Below are 21,436 nucleotides of genomic sequence, written 5' to 3' on the forward strand. Positions count from 1 at the left end.
TTCAACCCCGAGTATTTTTCGATGCCTGTTGCCAATTTTTTCAGCTTTTTCTCATATTAAAGAAGCATTAAATTATGAGGCCATCTTGTTGAAGTCAAGGTTACTCATCTCATGGATTATAGAAACAGGTTCCTAAATTAGATATTGACCTTTTATCCTGATATTGAGAAAAGAGGTTATTTAGTGGTAGAAGGAAAATGAAAGCAATTTCCTAGACTCAATCTCTCATTCCTCTTTATATATCAATATACTCTCAAACAAACAAAGGTAAACCAAAATTCTGCAAAGCTATTGAAAAGTAATTGATCTAAGAGTAAAAGAAATAAAACTGAAAGTAATGTCAGCATTTACTTTGATGTTAAGTAGACTTATCATTTTCAAATCTTAAATACTAACTCTAAGAAGGAAAAAAAGGTAAGTAGGCAGCCCCTTCTATTGACATTGCCCRGTTCTATATGTTTCAGCAAAATTGTCCTGGTAGTTGTGCATGAAACAGTCATTAAGTTACAAATTGCTGGGACTGTTCTGAAATCATAGTGTAGGATTTTTTTTAATACATTAAAATGTTTGATGAGATATCAAAATATAAAGGCTGAACTATTACGTTATATACAACAAGCTTCCTCATTACAAAGTACCAAGTATGTTTTATTCAAATTTATGCAACCTACTGTTCTAAGGTCTTGATTTGCCTTCCAGATCACAGGTGCACTTTTATCTTGTACCATCAGCTCCTTCTTTGCATGTGTCAGTGATTTGCATGCCCTCCAGGTGATAGAACAGGCACACCTGCATGCTGAAGGGCTGAATTAAACCATTAGTCAAGGCTTATGTCAGGCTACTTTGGGCCCCGGTGCAGCGTTTGATTGTAAGCACCTTGTTCTTCAGTCGCTTTTTCACTTCTGTTGCCTGAGTTATTCTGTCTCTTTCAGCAGAATACCTTCCCCAAAGGGAAGCAGAGATATGTGGTTTGCTAGATTACTATCAAGGGGGACAGTACGCATAAACAGCATTAAAGAAATGACTGTATATTCAATAACAGAGGCTTCCTGAGGAAAMTGATTTGTCTTGGGGACTTAAGTTCATTTGCAAACTCTGATTCTCTCTTATATGTAGTCAAAGCCTATTACTTCATATCTACAGTATCTGATACCCAAGGATAATGAATTCTGGTGAATCTTTTAGTTCATACAGCTAAATTTCTAAAGGAAACTCCTGAAGGAGATACTATGTAGTACTAGGATGCTGTCCGAAGGATGCCTGCCTCTCTCCATTGCCTCTAARTGAACTGTAGGATAATGAGAAAAGACATGGTAAATCTAGGTTTAAGTCTGTGACAGAATTATGAATAACACCCAGGAATCTCTCAAGATGCTTCTAGTCCAGTGTTGACCATACAGTCATCCTTATCAGTTCTCTGTGCTATACTAATGCCACTCTTTGTAGGATAGTTTTATTTTAAACATATTCCTTCATTTCCAATCAAAACAAATCCAGCCATTTAACACTAACCCAGTGACTCTGTTTAAACTTTGAACGTTTTCCTTCRTTATTCATAGCAGTTATTCCCCAGTTTAAAAGGTATAATCAATTATACAGCAATTTATTCATTTTTTTCAGCATTTGTTGAATAAAAAACTGTCAGAAAACTGTCAGGAAAGGAATAAACTCTCTCTGTYTCTCTTTCTGCTTTATTATTATTATTATTTGATTAGTTTCAGACACGATGCTTTCTGCAGTGCAGTGATATTGCGTTCGCTTGAGTGAGAGTCACAGATATCTTCTCCCCTGGCTCTTCTGCACATTCAGTTTTGCTTTTCCAAACAGCAGCTTGGCCACTGCGTGTTTGCATGAGGTGTCACCACCGCTCTGCTCGGCAGCGGCCGCGGCGTGCTCGGGTTCTTCGCCCCGCTGCTCCTCCCCTGCTTCTCCTGACCTTTCTCCCAACCTGCCGGGGAGGACGGGATGCCAGCACAGCGCTTCCAGTCCTGCGCTCGTTGCAAACGCTCCCAGCCGGTTCTATAGCTTCGGCCAGGGCTAACACAGCTGTGCCGGTCTAGCTGGGTTGCATACTCACCTACACCCTAACACTCAAAACTGCTAATTGGAGCTAATCTAAACCTCGAACGGACTTTTTAGCCTTGACTAAATTAGGAGTATAAATGCAGGACTGACGATTTAAGTTGTGCATAGCAGTTACTCAAGCAGATACAGCAGGACTAATATATACATCAAAATGTCTGCATAACACACAGATAATGCAGAAACACAGAATTATAGTTAGATCTTATATAACCAGAAATTCCCAGTYGAAAGAAAGGTTACAACTTATCTGAAGAGAGTTTTTGCTGAAGAAAACAAATTCAAAAATAATAAATCATTATGTTATTCTCCCAGAATATTATTTTTAAGGTGTGAACAAGAACTGTGTGATTTAAAGTTTATTTCTCATGCACAAAACATAATGAACCAAATTTAAAAATTGTCCAATTACATTTTTAAATTCAGTTGAATTAAATAAATTAAACCAAAAAAAGAACTAAAGGTTTTGCTAATCTTTCCTTAGCTACCAGAAAGACATTGATCAGATAGTGTAATTACTGAGGTATATTTTCTTCCACACAATAAACAAACGTGTGTGAGAATGTTTGTATATAAATATATATATATATATATATATATTTACTTAGAGAGAACTAGATAAAGTGTTTAAAAGCAGAGTCACTGGACAGGTAATTATAGAGAATTATATATATTACAATGCTTAGCCTTTCTTTTATTATCAAGTAGAATACAATTTCCCTTTGGTTTGGCAGGTTTGGAAGGTACTGTTACCACAAATTTTACCACAATGGCATCCTCTAAGAAAATGGAAAATGTTATTAAAAAAAAATGTATATCTAGCTCTCTTCCAAGATGCCTCCTGCCTGATTTAGTGCACCTCTGATGATGCCATTATCGTCATTGTATGCTGTACAATGAAGAGGTGGATGGCATACGGTGCAAAAAAAAAAAAAAAAAAAAAGTTCTTGGAAATTTACTCCGTGCAGCTTGGCATATCTGACAAAACCTAGCATGGAATATGCATGTCTCATTTATATGAGGCTCATGCAATGGTTTCCAGCTGCTAACACGCTGTGTTCTGTGCAAAAATGCGCCTCAACGAGAATTTACAATAACTGCTCTGAGCACTACATTCTACATGTGAATTTTTAGTCAGAACCAAATGAAATGATTTCCATAGGATTTCTGATTAAGAATGGAAGGGATGATATACCTTTGCATCTCTCACTTTGATTTCAGGAGAAATATGTATTCATTTTAATGTCTTCATGATAACAAGTCCGSAAATCTGTCTTGGGTGTGACTTAGTTATAGCTCCAGATAACTTTAATGGATGCCTAAAACCAAAACTAATACTATTTTTTTCATTGAATTTATATTTGTGCTTTCAAATATAGAACAAGTTTTAAGCCATAAATATGTCGCTCCTGCAATGCTCACGATGTGTTTCTCACTAGACTGTGATGGTCTTTATTGGGAAACTATTTCTTTCAACTTATTTTGATGCCAGTAGAATTTATAATCTGGATCTTACAGCTGATTTAGTATTTGTAGTAGTCCAAAATTAGATCAAAGAAGGCGTATTTATTTGTCATACTAACACTTTATATGTAGGATTTACATGAATTACCCAAGTAACAGCTACTTAAACTGCTCTCCAGGGGTTCAAGCATGACATTTCAAGTGTAGGAGGGATTTAGAAAACAATTTATACATCAAACTTTCTCTAAAATCCACTCAGTCATTTCTTTTTCATTCCTTTATCTTTAGAGGTGTGAAGTCAATGACACAAATACCATCTCATTTGCTTGTTTAGGCCCTCAACAAGCCTTCAAAGATATGGTTCTCTTTTATGTAAAGTTGTTCCAAAAAATAGGGAAGAGAAAGAACTACTATTATTAATAGAATGTAAATTCATTGTTCCAGCTGTGAGACACAGACAACTCCAGTATTTGATGGTATATCCTCTGGATACTTGTCTCCTTGCACTACCTCAAAGAATGCTGTAGGGCCTTGGTATTATATTGTTATTTCTGTTTAAATCCTGGATACTTGTTGAACGTATGCTGATTATGCAACATAGACTTGGTGTTTTTACTAAATCTGTGGGCTTTTTGAATGCCAAGCATGTAGGAAAATAGAAGGCAGATTTTCTAATAATAATTTTGCCTTATGACTTTCATAAAAAAAAACACATTGTGACAATTTATGATAGTACATCTGCTGAGCTACAGGAGCTTGGAAAATCTATCCCGTTAATGGTGTCCTAAACTAAAATTATTATGCATTCATTAAGTTGCAATAAATAGAAGAAGAGCTAATGTGTTAGAGTTAATAGAGCAGCTGGAGATATTTACAGTGAATAACAGTATGAACAGCACTTTTCTCATGGAGAACCCCATTTCCGTGTAAAGCTTTTAAGAAGTGGGTGGTGAGAGTCTAACGAATTGGTGACCAAGGCTGAAACAATATTTACTTCGACAAAGAATTCATTCTGAGTGCATCTATCAGTTTTCAAAGCTATTTCCATGTAAGTACAGTATATATCCCTCTTATTCTTTGGGTGGTGCTAATTGTACCACTTTTGAAAAATCTGACTAAATAATCTGTGTCTAATGTCAATAAAATCTCTTGACAGTGCTGCAAAAGTTAAATCTAAAAAGAAGATGGCTAAAGATGTCCATATTTTTATAAAGAAGTTGTAGACTATAATTGTTGTAAGTAATTAACTGACAATTATAATAAGAACAAACTCACAAAACATGTAGCATTAGAACTAATAAATGTTTTTAACATTCTCTTTATATTTTTAACATACTATTGAATAAACATTTAGCACCTACTTTCTCAATGATCTAAACTAGAGTTAACTGAACTATTTTAGTTGTTTTGCAGTGTCCACTAATTACGTATAGTCAATTAATTAACTTTTACTTATAAATCTTATTTGCCTCACCAGCTCTCTATATGAAGAAATCTCTGCTCATAGATATCTTTTTTGTTATTTTTCTGAGAGCTTCTCTCTCTCTCTCTCTAAGTGCTATCAAATTTTCTTTAAATTTAGGATAGGATAAAAAGAAGTTTCAGGTGGTTCATGTTCATTCAGGTAGGCAGAAATACAGCATAAATAAAATTTATCATCTAGGATGTATCCATTGCTTGGGAAAACAATCTACAACTCATGGAAGCTCTTAAGCATGCAGGATTTTGTAGCCAGGAGATCCTGTCATGTGTTAATCACACTATTTCAAGGTCCTCGCCAACATCCCACTGTCTCACTTTACCTCTGAGGATCTAGCATTATACTCAAAACCTTGCTGAAGATAAAAGGAAAAACACAGTCAAACTGGTTATGCACACACTTCCTACCATTTCCCCCTCTCTTTTTGCGTACCCACTCTGGACCTGGAGCTTGCTGGCATCAGTCTAAGGGGAGTGATGAAGGTCTTCACCTGGAGGAATATGACGATTTGTTCATCTAGCTTTGGGTCTACTAGGCACTTTTTATTATTATTATTATTTAGGCTTGCTAATATGCTTACTCTTTCTTTGATAGTCTGCAGCTCCAGATTACATATGACTTTGTTATCTATGGAGTGTCTCGTTATGCCTAATACTTGTTCTTTGTCCCATGTGACAGGACAAGAGACAATGAGCAGAAATTGAAGCACAGGAAGTTCCGCCTGACCGTGAGGGGGAATTTCTTCCCTGTGAGAGTGACGGAGCACTGGAGCAGGTTGCCCAGAGAGGTTGTGGAGTCTCCTTCTCTGGAGATCTTCAAGGCCTGCCTGGATGCAACCCTGTCTACCATGCTCTAGGTGACCCTGCTGAGCAGGGAGGTTGGACTAGATGATCTCCAGAGGTCCCTTCCTACCTTCCTGATTCTACGATTCTATGATTCTTTGTTGACTTTTAAAACTGCTTTTAGCCAGTTCCCAGGTCTGAGTTCTTGCAGCTGACTATCAATGTGTTTATTATCGCTCTGGAGTCTCCGGACTTTATCTGGAGGCAAAGTTATCCTTTGCCTCTTACCTTATTACCCTCTGCCTGCACTCCTCTGAACTGCATCTTGTCCTCCCACTTTTGAGTGGGAGAGGCTTCTGTATTCCTCTGTGCTACACCCTTATTCTACAGCATCTTGCTAAGGTCATAAATATTTCATTCTTTACAGAATAACTGCTTGTTGCTATTAGATGTATAAAAAGTTAGGGTTATATCGCCTGCTGTTTAAAGATAAGCAAAAGTAAAACAAATTAAAATATTAATTGAGAGTGCCTACTTCCATTAGAAAAAATGCTGTTACAGCTCAGTCAGCTAAAGAAAAGCTTTAGTCAGGCTGAGACAACTTCAGACAAAGAAGGATAAGTCCTAAGGCTTTGCAGGGTAGGTCCAAGATCTGTGACCTGTTATTAGCAGTGGTTATATTGCATTTACTGGGCTACAGCACTACACTAGAACACTTCTTCATATTGCGTGTTATTTAAACCTGTATTTCGTGTTTTTAACATTGCCCTTTTTCAGAGAGAAGAGTTTTTTTTTCCTTTTCTAATTAAACAAGAAACAATATGGACTTACTTTTTCCATATCAAAAAAAAAAACATAAATCTTGTTATACAGGAACTGTGAATGATTTGTGTGTGTTTCATTTGTTATGAAACATGGTTTCATATTAACATCTGATGCTCCAACAGTTTCTGATAGTACAAACCACACTATTTATATGATCTGTCATCTGTGTTTGGGGCCATAAAGTAAATGAATGTTCATAATACATGTACATGGGTACACTTTATCTCAATCTGTGTGCATACCAGAAGGAGCTAATAAATTGGATGAATGGAAAATCTACCTTACAAGATGAAGTAATACATRTGTCTAAATTGGTTTCATCGATGTAATAAACTGCAAAATAATTGTTTTTCTAAAGGGCAGCACTGAGCTATTAAATATTTGGTGAATGATTTAAAATATAACTTATAAAACAGCTTTTCAAACTTTCCTAGGTTAAATTTCAATTAACTAATAAAATATAAAATTACTAGCACCATGTAACTGTGACATTACTGAATGTCTTCTGAGGATGTGTATTTGAATAACTGAATTACAACTGTGTGGTTTAGCCTGTGTAGATGTTTTATCTCATATCTCCAAATAGACAAATACTGTAGACCCATGGCCAGATTGGGGAAAGGGAAATGGAGATGAGGCAATCGGCATAGTTTAAGGCAAGGCACATTTGGAGCCCAGAGTCCCCATGACAAAGAATGGCAAATCAAGCAAGTTTGGGGGTTTCTTTCATGTAATTTTAGATTTCCACACTATAAGCTTATGCAGCCAAGTTGATCAGATCAAGTTCCTTTCACAGCTAAAATTGGAGGCATTTTCAGAGCATGATTTATCCGATGATGTTAGTCTCCTTCAAGCTAAAACTAATTATGTTCTAAAAGTGCATCTTTTTCTCCATTTAAAGTGAAGAAACGAAGTGGAATTAGCCCAGGTATATTATATCTATGTTACAAATATCTAAAGTTAAATGAAAGAGATCACACCTGAAACATCCATCCTAAACAGGTGCCAATTACAAAAGCGACAGATTTCACTGTAAGTTAGGATCACGTAGGACCTCCTAAAAACAGCATGGCATATGGCTCCAAAGAGGCACTCTGTCATATTCCTGACGCTTTGTTTCCCTGGACTTTCAGGCAGTCTGATCAGTTTTGTTCCCCAGAGAGCTGAATCTATCCTAGAAAATGAATCAAATGGAAAACAGCAGACATCAGAAATATTTGGTTGAAGCACCCCCCCATTTTTTCCAATTTAGCTGTCTCTGAATTTTGTAACTGAAGAAGTGCTTTTTAACCCTTATATCTTTTACCTGTGTTTCACCATCTGCACTTATAACAGATTTTTGCCACAAATGACTTTCCAGTCACTAATAAAATCCATACTTTCACTCAAACTGTGAGTGAACATATGGTTATATTACAGCAGAGTACATTGCAAACGCTTATAAACTTATTAATAGAAGGTACCTTAAGTGCTTATAAACCTTATTTATAATTAGACCAGATCAGAGTCACCTTGCTTTGCCTGTGAACATATCTAAATTCCAGGAAGAAACTTATTTATTCAGTGACTGAATGAAAACTAATTTATTTATACAAAATGCCAAAGTTATTCATAGGAAAAGGATACATTTAAGGAAAAAAAAAAAGATATTACTATCAGGAAACTATTTTGACAAGGTTGTCAAGCTGTTCATTTTATAATTATCTCCTAAATTGTCTAATTTATMGTAAGTAGGATATCTCTTAATGTGCATTTTCTTTCTTAAATGGAGTCAACGTAGCCTATTTAAAAATCACATAGAAGGAATTTTATAAGATATATMAATTCCTTTAACACTATGGTTCTGTATGAGGCTCCTTTCTGTGAGGAAGTAGAATTATATCTATAGAAATCCCTAAATTTGTCCCCTGGCTGGAGGCTTGAAGCTTTCCTCTCTTGTCATCTCCTCCACGGCATTACAAAGTTCACCTTTCACGCAGCCCAGAAAACATGGTCCTCTTTAGGACAAACAAGGCGCCCCTCTTCTTTGGCCTCCGCAGGCTCTCGCGGTCCCTTTGCGGGGCAGACCCGAGGGCTGGTGAGTGTGAAAGTGCTCACGTTTCCCCGCTGTGCGYGTCCCTGGGAACAACGTCGTCTCAGCATGTGCAAAATCTCTCTGTCCTTTCCGTGGCTGCTAGTCTATTGGGTCATTAATCCTCGAGTTTAGAAGAGCAATACCCAACAGAGCGGAATTACTTGATCCACATTACTCGATCCGTTGGCTGAATCACAGTTGCAGTACCTCTCGTCCCAAGTGCACACCTCTGCCAACAGCAGGAGTCGGCACAGAGCTGGAGCCACCGTGTTGAGGAGGCAGGCCGCTTGGGCAGGCATTGCGACYGGCGGACGCGACGGCTGCGAGCCCGCAGCACGGCTGCCACGCTTGGCCCAGCAGGCACAGGAAGAAGTGCCTCCCACCTTTTGTTCCTTGCTAATTGCTGCCTTGCCAATAAATAAATATATGAATTTTCGYAAAAAATTGTGATGGTTCTGACAGAATATCGTGATAGGTTTTCYGATTACACTGACATTATGACTCATATCAATAACTAGCAGGAATTAAACCCTAGTGAAGTGACCTTTATATTTTTGTTTCTCTTCTAAATTTAAGTTAGATTTTATACTGAAGTTGCRTTAGCCAGAGACCAAGTATTGCACGTGCAATAACTTTGATTTCCCTGCCTTTTGTAGATTTGTTTCACAGACTTAACATAGGCATGTGAGTTAAATCTGTTTCATTTCTAAGATTTATCTKTTTCAGTTGTGTGTAGAAAGTACTTATTGACCTATTACTCTTTCTGTTTCTCACCCACTGAGCCAAGGTAGGGTATTTTTATTAATCTCTAAATTTTCACTGGCGTGTAAGACCACACTTTCATTCCTCTCATTATTTTGTTCTATAAGAACCACCAGCAGCAAGAATTATAAATTCATTGAATCCTCAGGAGCCAAGCATACCTCTGATGAAATACTTTGGGACACCTGCAGGACAAGGTATCAGCAGTTCTGGAAGAAGCTGTCTGTGTGAATATGTGTGTGCATATATGTGTGTGGATGTGTGCACACACCATACTGCAAGCGACAGGGGCAGTAAACAGAAGTGGAGTCAATATAGTAATGTTACAAGCTTAACCTTTGAGTTAATTGGCATTAACCTGAGAGACTTGTGACAGTTCTTCATGTTCTTAGTTCTMCAAAGAGCACAGGGAAGCATACCTGTTGAAAGACTCTAGTAACAATAAAGTGTRCATAAGCAAAGGCTCAGGCCTGTTGGGGTTTTATTATACACATCTAACAGGAAGACAAATGACTTTTTCTTTTCTTTTTTTCTTCTTTCCTTTTTTTTTTGGGGGGGGGCAGGGGAAGTTAGCAGAGCCCTCAGAAGAAAAAGACAGGACAAGTGGGGAACATTAACTACTCAGATAGCTGTATTACAGAAATTTAGTGAGACTCCTTGGTTCTTTCAAACCTGTGAAATCGCTGCAGTAAGTTCACAAATTCAGTTGTGAAGAAAGCAATTAGAGGAAAAGCACTTCTAGATTTAGAAATTATAAAGAGGAATCAGTAGAATGTCCTTTGGATAGGATCATTATGAAYTGGCAAAGCTCATGATTCTTAGGAGGAAAAGTGGAATATTAACAATATAATGACATTGAGCTTCAATGTGGCATCTTTCAATAAATCTGGAGTTCAACTCTTATCAGAAGAAAGTCTAAAGGATAAAAGTAGCAAAGTAAATTTGCACTTTTTCTTCAGAGATGCTACTAAGGTCATAAAGAAAATTTATTCTTATGCATAGAAAAAATACGATATGCAGTAAAAAGCAACTTACAAGTCCATAAGGTTTATTTCGTTGATCTCAAGCCCAAGAAGAAAGTTTTTTGAAGGTGGAAATCAGCATAGTTCATTAGAATAGATATTAAAGTAGATTCAGGAAGAATAAGGCATAAAACATGAAATGAATGACAAGGAATGTTGAGCGTAATAGGAAATAATTCCTATGTATAAAAGCTTTAAGAGAAAGAGCAAAGAACATGGTAGCCTGTAATTCAGCGGGCAGGAAAAACAACGAATTGCTCTGAAAGGTCTTAACTATATTTATTTTTTTCATTCAACTTAAAAAGACTAGTTTGAGGAGATGGCAAGCAATCAACACTATTGACAAGAAGATTAGAAGAACAAGGGAACAAGGCAAAGAAATAAGGACAGAACAGGCTAGAAAGTACCTGAAAGATAATAAGAAAATTACAATAGGCCAAGTGAAATCATATCAGAACAATTAAAGACAGCCTATTATCTGAAAATGATTGCCATCTGGGAKACTAGGAGGGGGAAGCAGTTTATGGGTTAGCAGAAGGAAGCAGCGTATATGCTTGCCTCATTTTTCCTCTTCCCTAGGCATCTGTTTATGGACACTGTTGGAGTTACAGACTTTTGTCCTGTCTCCATATGGTCATTCTTCTAGTAAAATAAGTGCCTGTAGGCACAACAGTCCTTCAGGAAAAAAAGGAAGGTGTTGAGGATTGAAAGCCAAAAACAGGGTTAATTGCTGTCATGCGTGAGGAAGGTGACAGACTTACACTGCAATGTGYAAGCAGGAATGCTGTTTGTAGGCGGAAAGTAATCCTCCTATTCCGATGTCAGGCTCAGCCTGGAGTGCTGTCGTGTGCTCAGCGGGAGGGACCAGGAAGCAGCCATGATAATACCAGAAATAAAAGCAAAATAAAATAAAATAAAATAAAGTGTAGTAAAATACAAAATACAATAAAAATTAAAATAAAGTGAAATAAAGTAAAATAAAGTAAAACAATAAAATAAAATAACATAAAATGAAATAACGTAACATAACATAACATAACATAAGAAGATAAAAATGAGGATGATAGAGCATTTGGTTTGGATGATTTTTCTTTGGAAGTACTTGAAAGGTAATTGCAAAGAAGATGCACACTGAGAACAACATAAAGATCAGGAGGATTAAATGGCAATAGAACAGATTTAAAATAGACATAAATGAAAAAATTATAATATGATATAGATATTTAAATAGTGGAAATATTGATGAGTGCGATTGTGGAATAACCATTATTGGTGCCAGACACTGTGTGGAAAGGTGAAGATACAGTTGATCTTGCTGCAGGGCTAAGGAAGTAGMCTACATGACTCCCTGAGGTTTCTCCTGGTCCTCTTTTGCAGATTCTCTGTCTTCTAGTGGTGTATCTGCACACACTGCTGACAATGCAAAGGGMTTTCTGCAATGTTACTGCACCTGCATAGTTTAAAGGACAGCATATATATGCTGACAAGACCTTCGTATAAAAATAAAATATAAATAATACCAGTTCATTTTGTGTACCAGCAGTCACTGAAATGTAATGATCTAGTTCCGACCAATTTTACATTAGTTCTTTGCTTAGCTATGTCATAACATCTGAAAAGAGGCAATCATTTCTTAGTTTCAGTATAACTATTCATAACAAAAGCTGCAAGACACCAGGATGTTCTGTAAAATCTTCAAAAATGAGTGCATTCAATATGTGATGTGCTTAAATATTTTCTGATGTAAGTTTACTGATTTACTAAATACCCACATGGACAAAAAGAAAGCACATKTAGCAGTACCCAACAAAAACATATAACTCTTCTCTTACTAACAATGTAGTTATAGAATTCTATCTTATCTCACCTTTTTYCAGGGGAAAAAAAGCACTATTATATAGTGAGTTGCCAACGGAAGAAAAGAGATTTATGTAATTTCTTGAACACTGAACACATTCAAATCTAAAATTCAAATCAATATTAAAGAGACAGGTCAAATGGATGAGGTTTTTCACCTTTGCTAAATGAGAGGGAAAGCAATTATTTTCTACTTTAGTGGAATTTTTTACTTTAAAGCTCAAATGGTCAAACAGACATAGAAACCTTCTCCATGCAATAGGAAGTCAAAACAAGCCCATTCTAGGAATAAAACAAAATTAATAGAGTCAGTCTCAGTTAATCTTCAACTATCTTATTAATAGTATGAATAACTTCTTCCTTTTCCWTTTCCCATCTCTTGTTCAGAAACCAGCCTATTACATTTAATACATGTTGTAAGTCATCTTGGTCATGTAATTAAGCATTTGGCTCTATGAATTAAATTTTAATTATAGATAAGAGAAAGTGTAACCTAGATGTAATTGCATTATGAATTCCATGTACCCTGTTTATAGTTACCTTCAATGTGCTATAAAGGATGCTTAGAATATAAAAATAAAAATATATTGAAGCATTCAATAAAATAAGTGTTATTTTTCAAAAAATGAAACCTGAAATATCATATTTTTTTAAAGAATTATCCTCATTTTTCCAATATGCCTGCTCCAAAATTTAAAGTAAATCTGTAAGYTTGCATTATATTGTTATGAACATACACATGTGTATAGTAAATATTAGAAATGACTTTTTCYTGATGTTAAATATCATTTTTATCCTACAGGAAACAGAAAATAGAATTTGTACTTATATATCACTCAATAAAGAAAATGATAGGAGAAAGGAGTTTGATTTGAGTTTGATAAGAGGACAATATACCAGACACTTTTCTTTGAYGTTTTTTCATGGCATGAGATTTAGATTTATTGATATATATGGAGAAACACAGATAAGCTCACATGGACTTTTGAGAAAGCTGCTATATTTTAGAATATTTGTGAATTTCATTTGAAAATTTGTGCAGATATCTGCATTGATTTTATCTGCATGGAGAAAATAAAACTCAAAATAACATTTTTTAAAAGAAAAAAAATCTTATTGTTTACTGCTAAAAAATTTCTCTCTTTTTATGGAAGATGCCTGGCATCATTACTCACACTGCAGACCTACCTAAGTAATACTAAGTAAAGCTTTTTAATTTTACTTTAGAAGTGTCTATTTCTATGTTCATGGAAAACAGGATTCTAAATTTGGCTATTTGGAACATACAATTTATTTCATTAACTGCATATTTCCATATGCATAATTTAATTTGTGATATAACTTCTTTACAACAAATAATGCAGAACTTAGGCATGATTTAGATTCAGCTGGACTCAATACTAAAACACTGTGTATTACATAATGAAGTTTTACAGGCTTTCTAGAAATAAGGCTGGARATATAAATAGAAGCAAAAGATAAGAAAGAATTATTCTTGCAAACCTAAAACCTGTTTTAACATTTGTCAAGTGTCTGAGCACTTTTTAGTGCTAAAATACAATCCAAATAATATAAAGCAAACTTATATGTGACTAAATTCTTTTGCTGACTTTTTGATAGAAGCCAAAAGCAAACACTTATATACAATGTTATTGAAATAATGTTGTTATAATGTAATACCTCATCAGTGCATCACCTATAACTTTTATTAAAGGATTTATATACATACTCTGACTTTCTTCAAGAAATAGCAAGACCTTAACTACAATTCTATGTTTCTCAGGTTTTTTTCAGCAAGAATGTACAGATATATATTAAATAGTAATCCTCAATAAATACATGTATACAGAATACTTTGCTGTCACAGATTAAAATGATCAATGCTTTGTGTAATGGGATTTTACACAGAGCATAGAGGATTTTTTTTATTATTTTGGTAGGAATATTGATATTTGTACTCTGATTCTACTTCATGCATTCTTTTCCTAAATTGCTTCAAAAAAAATAAAGAACAAGAAAAAAAGAAAGAAAAAAAAGAAAGAAATGCCGATTTCTAATAGAATCATAGAATCAGTAAGGTTGGAAGGGACCTCTGGAGATCATCTAGTCCAACCTCCCTGCTCAGCAGGGGCACCTAGAGTATGTTGGACAGGGTTGCATCCAGGTGGGCCTTGAAGATCTCCAGAGAAGGAGACTCCACAACCTCCCTGGGCAACCTGGTCCAGTGCTCCATCACTCCCACAGGGAAGAAATTCCCCCTCACGGTCAGGCAGAACTTCCTGTGCTTCAATTTTTGCCCATTGCCTCTTGTCCTGTCACATGGGGGCAACTGAAAAGAGTTTGTCCCTGTCCCCTTGACACCCTCCCTTCAGGTACTTGTACACATTGATGAGACCCCCCCTCAGTCTTCTCTTCCCCAGGCTGAAGAGGCCCAGCTCTCGCAGCCGTTCCTCACAGGGCAGGTGCTCCAGCCCTCTGATCATCTTTGTAGCCCTATGCTGGACTCTCTCCAGTAGCTCCATGTGTGTCTTGTCCTGGGGAGCCCAGAACTGGTCACAGGACTCGAGATGAGGCCTCATCAGGGCTGAGTAGAGGGGCAGGATCACCTCCCTCCACCTGCTGGCAACACTCTTCCTAACGCACCCCAGGAGACCATTGGCCTTCTTGGTCACAAGGGCACATTGCTGGCTCATAGTCAACTTGTCATCCACCAGCACTCCCAGCTCCTTCTCTGCAGAGCTGCTCTCCAGAAGGTCAGCCCCCAACCTGTTCTGGTGCCTAGGTAACCCTCCCTAGGTGCAGGACTCTGCCCTTGCCCTTGTTGAACCTCAGGAGGTTCCTCTCTGCCCAGCTCTCCAGGTTATCAAATTGCTTAAGCAGGATTTCTCTTGGTGAATCCATGCTGGCTGCTCCTGATCACCTTCTTTTTCTCCATGTGTCTGGAGATGACATCCAGAAAGAGCTGTTCCATCACCTTTCTGGGGATAGAGGTGAGTCTGACCGACCTGGGTCCTCCTTCTTGCCTTTTTTGAAGATGGGAGTGAAACTGGCTTTCTTCCAGTCCTCAGGCACCTCTTTAGTTCTCCATGACCTTTCAAAGGTGATGGAGAGCGGCCTGGCAACAACATCCCTAATCCTACTCTTGCTACCAATGTATTTGAAGTAACCGTTTACAAGCTTCTGCTATAGGAGCAAATATTCTGCTATCACATTGTATAAAAGTATTAAATCCGACRTAGGTATGAAGTGGTTTGTGAACTGAAGTAAAAACGATGGAGTTCAGTGTCCACTGACTGCCGTGTTTCCCGAGGACATGTACATACATAGGCAAAGTTATTTGCATTCCCAAAAGAGTTTAACAGCAAAGTTATTGACTAATGTTCACATTACTAACAGCCGAGTACTTTTACATAGAAGATACAAGATTTACTAGTAAGTGCAAAGTATTCCCATGAATAATTTAGGCGAAACCATACCCGTCGAAGGAACCAAGTGAAGTACAATGCACAATGCATTACTCTGTCATTTCTTGTTGTGTGTTTTACCTCTAATTCAGGAGATTGAGTACTCTGTAGTAGTTTCACTGTGATTTGAGAGACTGAAAAAAAAATTCTATTAGATGGCTCCAGCCAATGTACCAATTATACAAAATTAAGAGCATTTAAAGAAAAACTTATACTTTTATTTGAATGATTGTAAGTGTTYTGCACACGGCTTTGATCCTCTGAAGTTGTGTGTAACAGTAAATTCTCTGTGTAATGTACTTATATGGCTTTAATAGGAAAACAATAGTATCTGACCACCATTCTGTCAGTTATTTCACAGAGAGGAGAGCTGAGGCAGGGAGTGACAAGGTATTTTATTTCCCAAAGCTGCCAAAGAAGGATACCCTGATTGCCTGTGAACCCCACACTGAGCCTCAGCTGCACTGATTTCCACCGCCACAGCCCCATCCTTAACACCTATATATTACAAACCAGTGTTTTAAGTAACGTAGTGAGTTGGAGGGGGGAAGATATCCTCAGTATGGATAAATAATGGTCTTGGATTAAAACTAAAATTTTTRCTGATACATTCWTTCTGAAGGTATTCCATCCTTCAGGTTAATAGGTACCTTCCTACTAATCTACACATCSTTAGGTACTTCAGGCACCACAAACTTAAAATAATGATGATAATAGACRTTTCAAATCTTCTTGCTTACGTGGGTATTCCCCCTCCCCCATTTAGAYGATATGGAATTTCTTTTCGTTGGTGGCAGTGGTTAGTTTCTCCTACTTGCAAAATATCTGGATATTTTACTCTGATGATCTGTTCACTGGACTCACTGACTTAAATAGTCTCTATTCTGACTCTCCTGTCACTACAGAGTATGTGATTTATCTGTTTTTATATTCATAAAGATACAGCCTTAACTAAGTGGTCTCTTGCATAATCAGACTGGCTTGGAGTTCACTAAATGTAATCTTGTGCTGTGTATCTCAATTAATCTTGCAGACTGTGGCTAATCACATCCCCACCAGGCAAGCTCACATATCTCACCAAGCTGGATTATTAAAATCCATATTTCACGTTAACAGCCATGTGTGTGAGATTAGTTTCTAAGTAGTAATGCACCTGCCATAAATACCTCATATCTGGTATCTTCTGAAATACTGCTGCTGTCAAAGATGAAAAAGCATGATGTGCATTCAAAACTAGTTTACATTTCTATTTTATGGGCAAGTGATTTTTTAGTCCTTTTCTTTGTTCTGATATACCTGGAAAACTGTAGCGCATAGAATATAATAAAGACAGAACTTACTTAGTAAATGATAAATTTAGAAGAGATTGATAGAGAAATATGATCACATTAACTCTATTCATTTTCTCTCATTTCAATAAAAAAAAGTTTAAGTGAGAAATCCTGCATTAATTTAGGTTCATACCATCAGTCATTAAGGGCTAAATTACACTGAAACTTTTTAAATCTGAAGTAACTACAGTAAACTGAGTTGGCCTAGAAATTGCCTTAGCATTATCGTTTTACTAAGTACATCATGTGATAAAAAGCTTTCCATCTGATCAGTAGGCTCCTAGCAAAAGATTCAGGCATTGAATCTAGGAACATCAATTCTCTTGACTCTGTAAAGGCAACCGAYGCTGCACTTCATGCCCCACACTTGAAAAAAGGCAGAACTTCTGTTTAACTCTCTGTAGCCCACAATATTKTTGCTCTAGAAATGACTTGGATGTGCAGTGAAGACCAAGCAAATGTTTTCTTAGAGCCTCACATAAGGGATATCTTCTCAATTAAYGGGCCATCAGAAGAGTTAAAGTCTACAGATGCAAGCAGGTGGGCTTTGCATAGAATAGTCAAATGTGATGATGCTCTACTTAATGGAAGGATGGCCTTACTTAACAGAAGGATGAAAGATTAGTATGTTTGTTATTTTCCTAGGACATTGCTCCTTGATCTAACTCATCACCCTCTTGGGAGTGCACAGAGGTCTACTTGTCTTTGGAAAAGCAGCCTTTGTATCCGAGCTGTCTGGTACAGGCAGCTATCGCTGACAGATGGGACCGATGGGTGCAGTGCCTGCCCTCTCACAGCTTTCAGGTCTTCTCTTGGGGACTCCCTGATAAACCCTMTTAGGTGCTCACTGATTCTTGACAGATGAAACTGCTGTTCTGGTGATTTACAGCCTGATTGCTCAAAGTTCCCTAATGAACAAAAATTCCTTTTTAGAATAGCTACATTTCAGTGGCATCTTCATCAGCCCTTTAGCATTGATGTGTGCAACCACCTCTTCGAACTTAGGCCCTCAAAGGACATAGGAAGGCAGTGGAGAAGAAGGGCCAGATATTCCAAGTGGAATCTGGTGTCTTGATAAAGAACACACKATCTGTTCATAATTTCACACAAAAAAATGTATAAACTATATAAACATATTCTTAAAATCATCATAATTATRTGGAATTTTTCTTTAAAAAATCTTTTATTTAGTCATATGTATTTTCAGACTGAAARGATGCAGATGAAAAACTCTTGCTTTTCAGATGTTTTAATTGTCATTCAAATCTAACTGTTGYTTCAAATTTATGTTAAAAATAATGAGTTGAAGGAGGGTTTAAAATTTGATAGACAAAAATGAGATTATCACATGAAAGCAGATAAATAAATTGTATATTTAAAAAATTACAGCCGGCTGAAGATGACCTATGTATTCAGCAGCATAATTTCAAGGATATCATTTAAATCTCCCAAAATAATGACCTTAAGCAAAGAAGAACCTGGAACACACTAGATCTTCCTCATTAAAAAAAAAAAAAAAAAAAAAAAAAAAAAAAAAAAAAAAAAAAAAAAAAAAAAAAAAAAAAAAAAAAAAAAAAAAAAAAAAAAGCTTCTTTTGTGCTATATAGTGCAAATATGAGTGATACAGTTATACAGTTTTCAAGCTGCATTTTGTAATGTGTGCTCCACGGTGTATGGAATTCAGCAAGGTAGTAGTGGCCTGTTTTTTAAAAATTCTTAAATAATACTTTGTTTTAACATTACAAGTCCTTCACAAACTGAGGGAGCTGTTTGGATTTATTGTTGCTTATCCTTCACAAACCTTCATATGAAATATGTCCTATTATCAGTCACAAATTGCTGCTAATGTTTTAAAGAATATCACAGAAAGAGGCAAAATGTATCAAGACAAATCAGACACCACGCAGCTGGGTGACCGCTGAACACCCTCCAGGGACAYATGAACAAAGATAAGAAATATGCTGTAAGTCCTGAGGTCAAATGCTTTACCTAAGAAATACATTAATCCCCTAGAGAAGTGCTGTTTTGAGATTTTAATTTCTCTTAGGGTAGAGAAATACGTGAAACAAAAGACCAACAGAAGCTGTCCAACCCTAGGCATTCGCAGGCATAAAATACCCGGGGGCTGGGGGCAGTGTGATATTCTGTTTGCTGGTCAGAAGTATAGCAGCACCCAGGAGCCTTTTGTGCTGGGTGTTTTGCAAATTCAGAGCAAATAACCCTTGCAAGGAATTTATCACTCAGCTGGAAGTCAGCAGTCYGCAGAAAAAAGAGGAAATGAAAGACATGATACAATATCTCACAGGCAGCATCAGAGCAGACCAACTGCTTCATGCAGTAGAGAACGACTCAGGCTCTTCCGATCCAGTCATAAGTAAGGAAAACCACAACTTTATAATTTTTATACAAAATACTAAAAAATACAGCTTTTCTCTCCCTGCAGCCAGCTAGCTAGTCAGTCCTCCTCTTTCATCCATACTACAGCCCTCCATTTATTATTTGATTATTTTCAAGTATTTGAAAACTGAAATAATCCTTGATGACTGCAAGGGCTGTCAGGCCACTAACCAATACTGAATTTCAGGTTGAATAGATCTGGCAGAGTAAATGAGCACCATCCCACTAGTTAGATAYAGGTGATGTTATTTGCATAAAGAGCTAGACAGATACTGTGGCTTAGCACTTTCTTAAAATAAAGCCGAACTATCTTTAACAAGCACATGTACCCCAGTGTTCTGRTATACATAAAGGTGATTTTGTTTTCTTCTAACATCTGTTGGTTACTGAGAGCTGACCACGGGAGTCATGTGGTTTGACTTCACTCTACCTGCAGACCAGGATAAGTTCTGCCAGTGTAAGCCACTGCTAGAAGCAGGGGAAAAGTGTTTTAAAATTTTAAATTTTGAGTTTTGCTCTTTTAGTTCATTTAATACAYTGATTGCCTTATTTTGCATGAAAAATGTGAAGACTTCTAGTTCTCATTTCAAATTATTGTTTGAATTCATTTACTTCAAATTACACATAAGGCAGTTTAACCAAACTAAGCAATTTGCGGAGCAATTATAATTCAAATGTATACTGTTTAGTCATACTTCCATACTACTTATTGTCAAGCAAACAAATTCACACATAAGAGGAGATACTACTGCCTAAGGAAAATCTTTGGTGTGAAAGGAATTGAGTCAAAAACTGTCTCTTGAGCTGCAAAAAATGTTTACTCACAGTATCTTCCTTGCACCTTTTAAACTATTTTCAGATAAGAATTTAACCTTGGACTTTGAAAATAAAGTATGACCAAAGTATTCATTAGCTTTAGCTGGTAAAGTTGTAAGGAGGATTTTGTGTGCTAAAGGATCTTGGAGGTGTGCAATAAGCACGCAGAAATAAGTATGGATATAGATCCCCCCAAAAAATCTACATCATTCTCGGAAACTACCAATGAATTCTGTACGGAAATGTACGCTGTAGACTGTCCAGCTTCCTGAGCTGGCAGAGAGAATACAGGAATGCTAAATTTGGCCCTTTAACTTCTGTGAGAAATGAAGAGCATTATGGAAATATGAGAAAATACAAATAATTTCATCATTCATGGATTAAATGAGAGACTGGGCTACATTACAAACATCTTTGTTGTTAAGCAGGTATTGGAAAGCATTGCTTCCAAAAGCATTGGAAACCATATTGCAAATTCCCTTTCCAAGTTAATGTCATTATCATGGAGCTCTCTTGTATTCTGTCTTTTGCCTGAAGGATTCTTAATTAATGAATTAATTAGAGAAGATTCAACCAGAAAAACTGTAGGAATCAGGCAAGAGAACAATATGGCCATTGTGTTCAAGCTCTTTTGCCAAACAGGAAAATCAATTTCAGGATTCTAGTCTGAATCAAAAGCCAGGGAATTTGAAACTACTCATCAAATTCACAAGTAGTTTTAGTTTCCCTAAAATTCTGTATTTCATCCCCAATATAGCTTGCCTAAAAATATTAACTAAAAAATACCATTAGCCCTGTGCATTTCTTCGTATCATCTCATATTAAAAGCAAATACAGTATTTTATCTAGCCATATCTGTTGTCCTTTCCTTGTCTRCTACTCAGCCTACTAGCCACTGTCACTGCTCGAAAAGCTGAGCCCACAAAACTCGCACCTGCATTGCTGCTGCCGTTGATCTGCTGTGCCAGTTGTTCTCCTGTCCTGGGGGTAAAGTATTCCATGTTATGSTATTTTAACAAAAGCTGAGGTGTCAAAGAATGCACCTGTATTTTTGTTCTCTCCACCTTCTTCCCTTTTATT

General features: G+C 36.7%; 1 long non-coding RNA gene across 1 annotated transcript in view; it reads left to right on the forward strand.

The window, feature by feature from the left end:
• Positions 1–5,786, forward strand: part of LOC146593531 (uncharacterized) — a 343,928-nt gene extending 338,142 nt beyond the window's left edge. Inside the window, exon 4 of the long non-coding RNA XR_014896353.1 lies at positions 5,705–5,786. This is a non-coding gene — a long non-coding RNA (uncharacterized LOC146593531). The remainder of the gene's footprint in view (positions 1–5,704) is intronic.
• The last annotated feature ends 15,650 nt before the right edge of the window (positions 5,787–21,436 follow it).

This window comes from Rhea americana, unplaced genomic scaffold (assembly GCF_003343005.1).
Source record: "Rhea americana isolate MKP2758 unplaced genomic scaffold, rheAme1 scaffold_29, whole genome shotgun sequence".
Taxonomy (NCBI): domain Eukaryota; kingdom Metazoa; phylum Chordata; class Aves; order Rheiformes; family Rheidae; genus Rhea; species Rhea americana.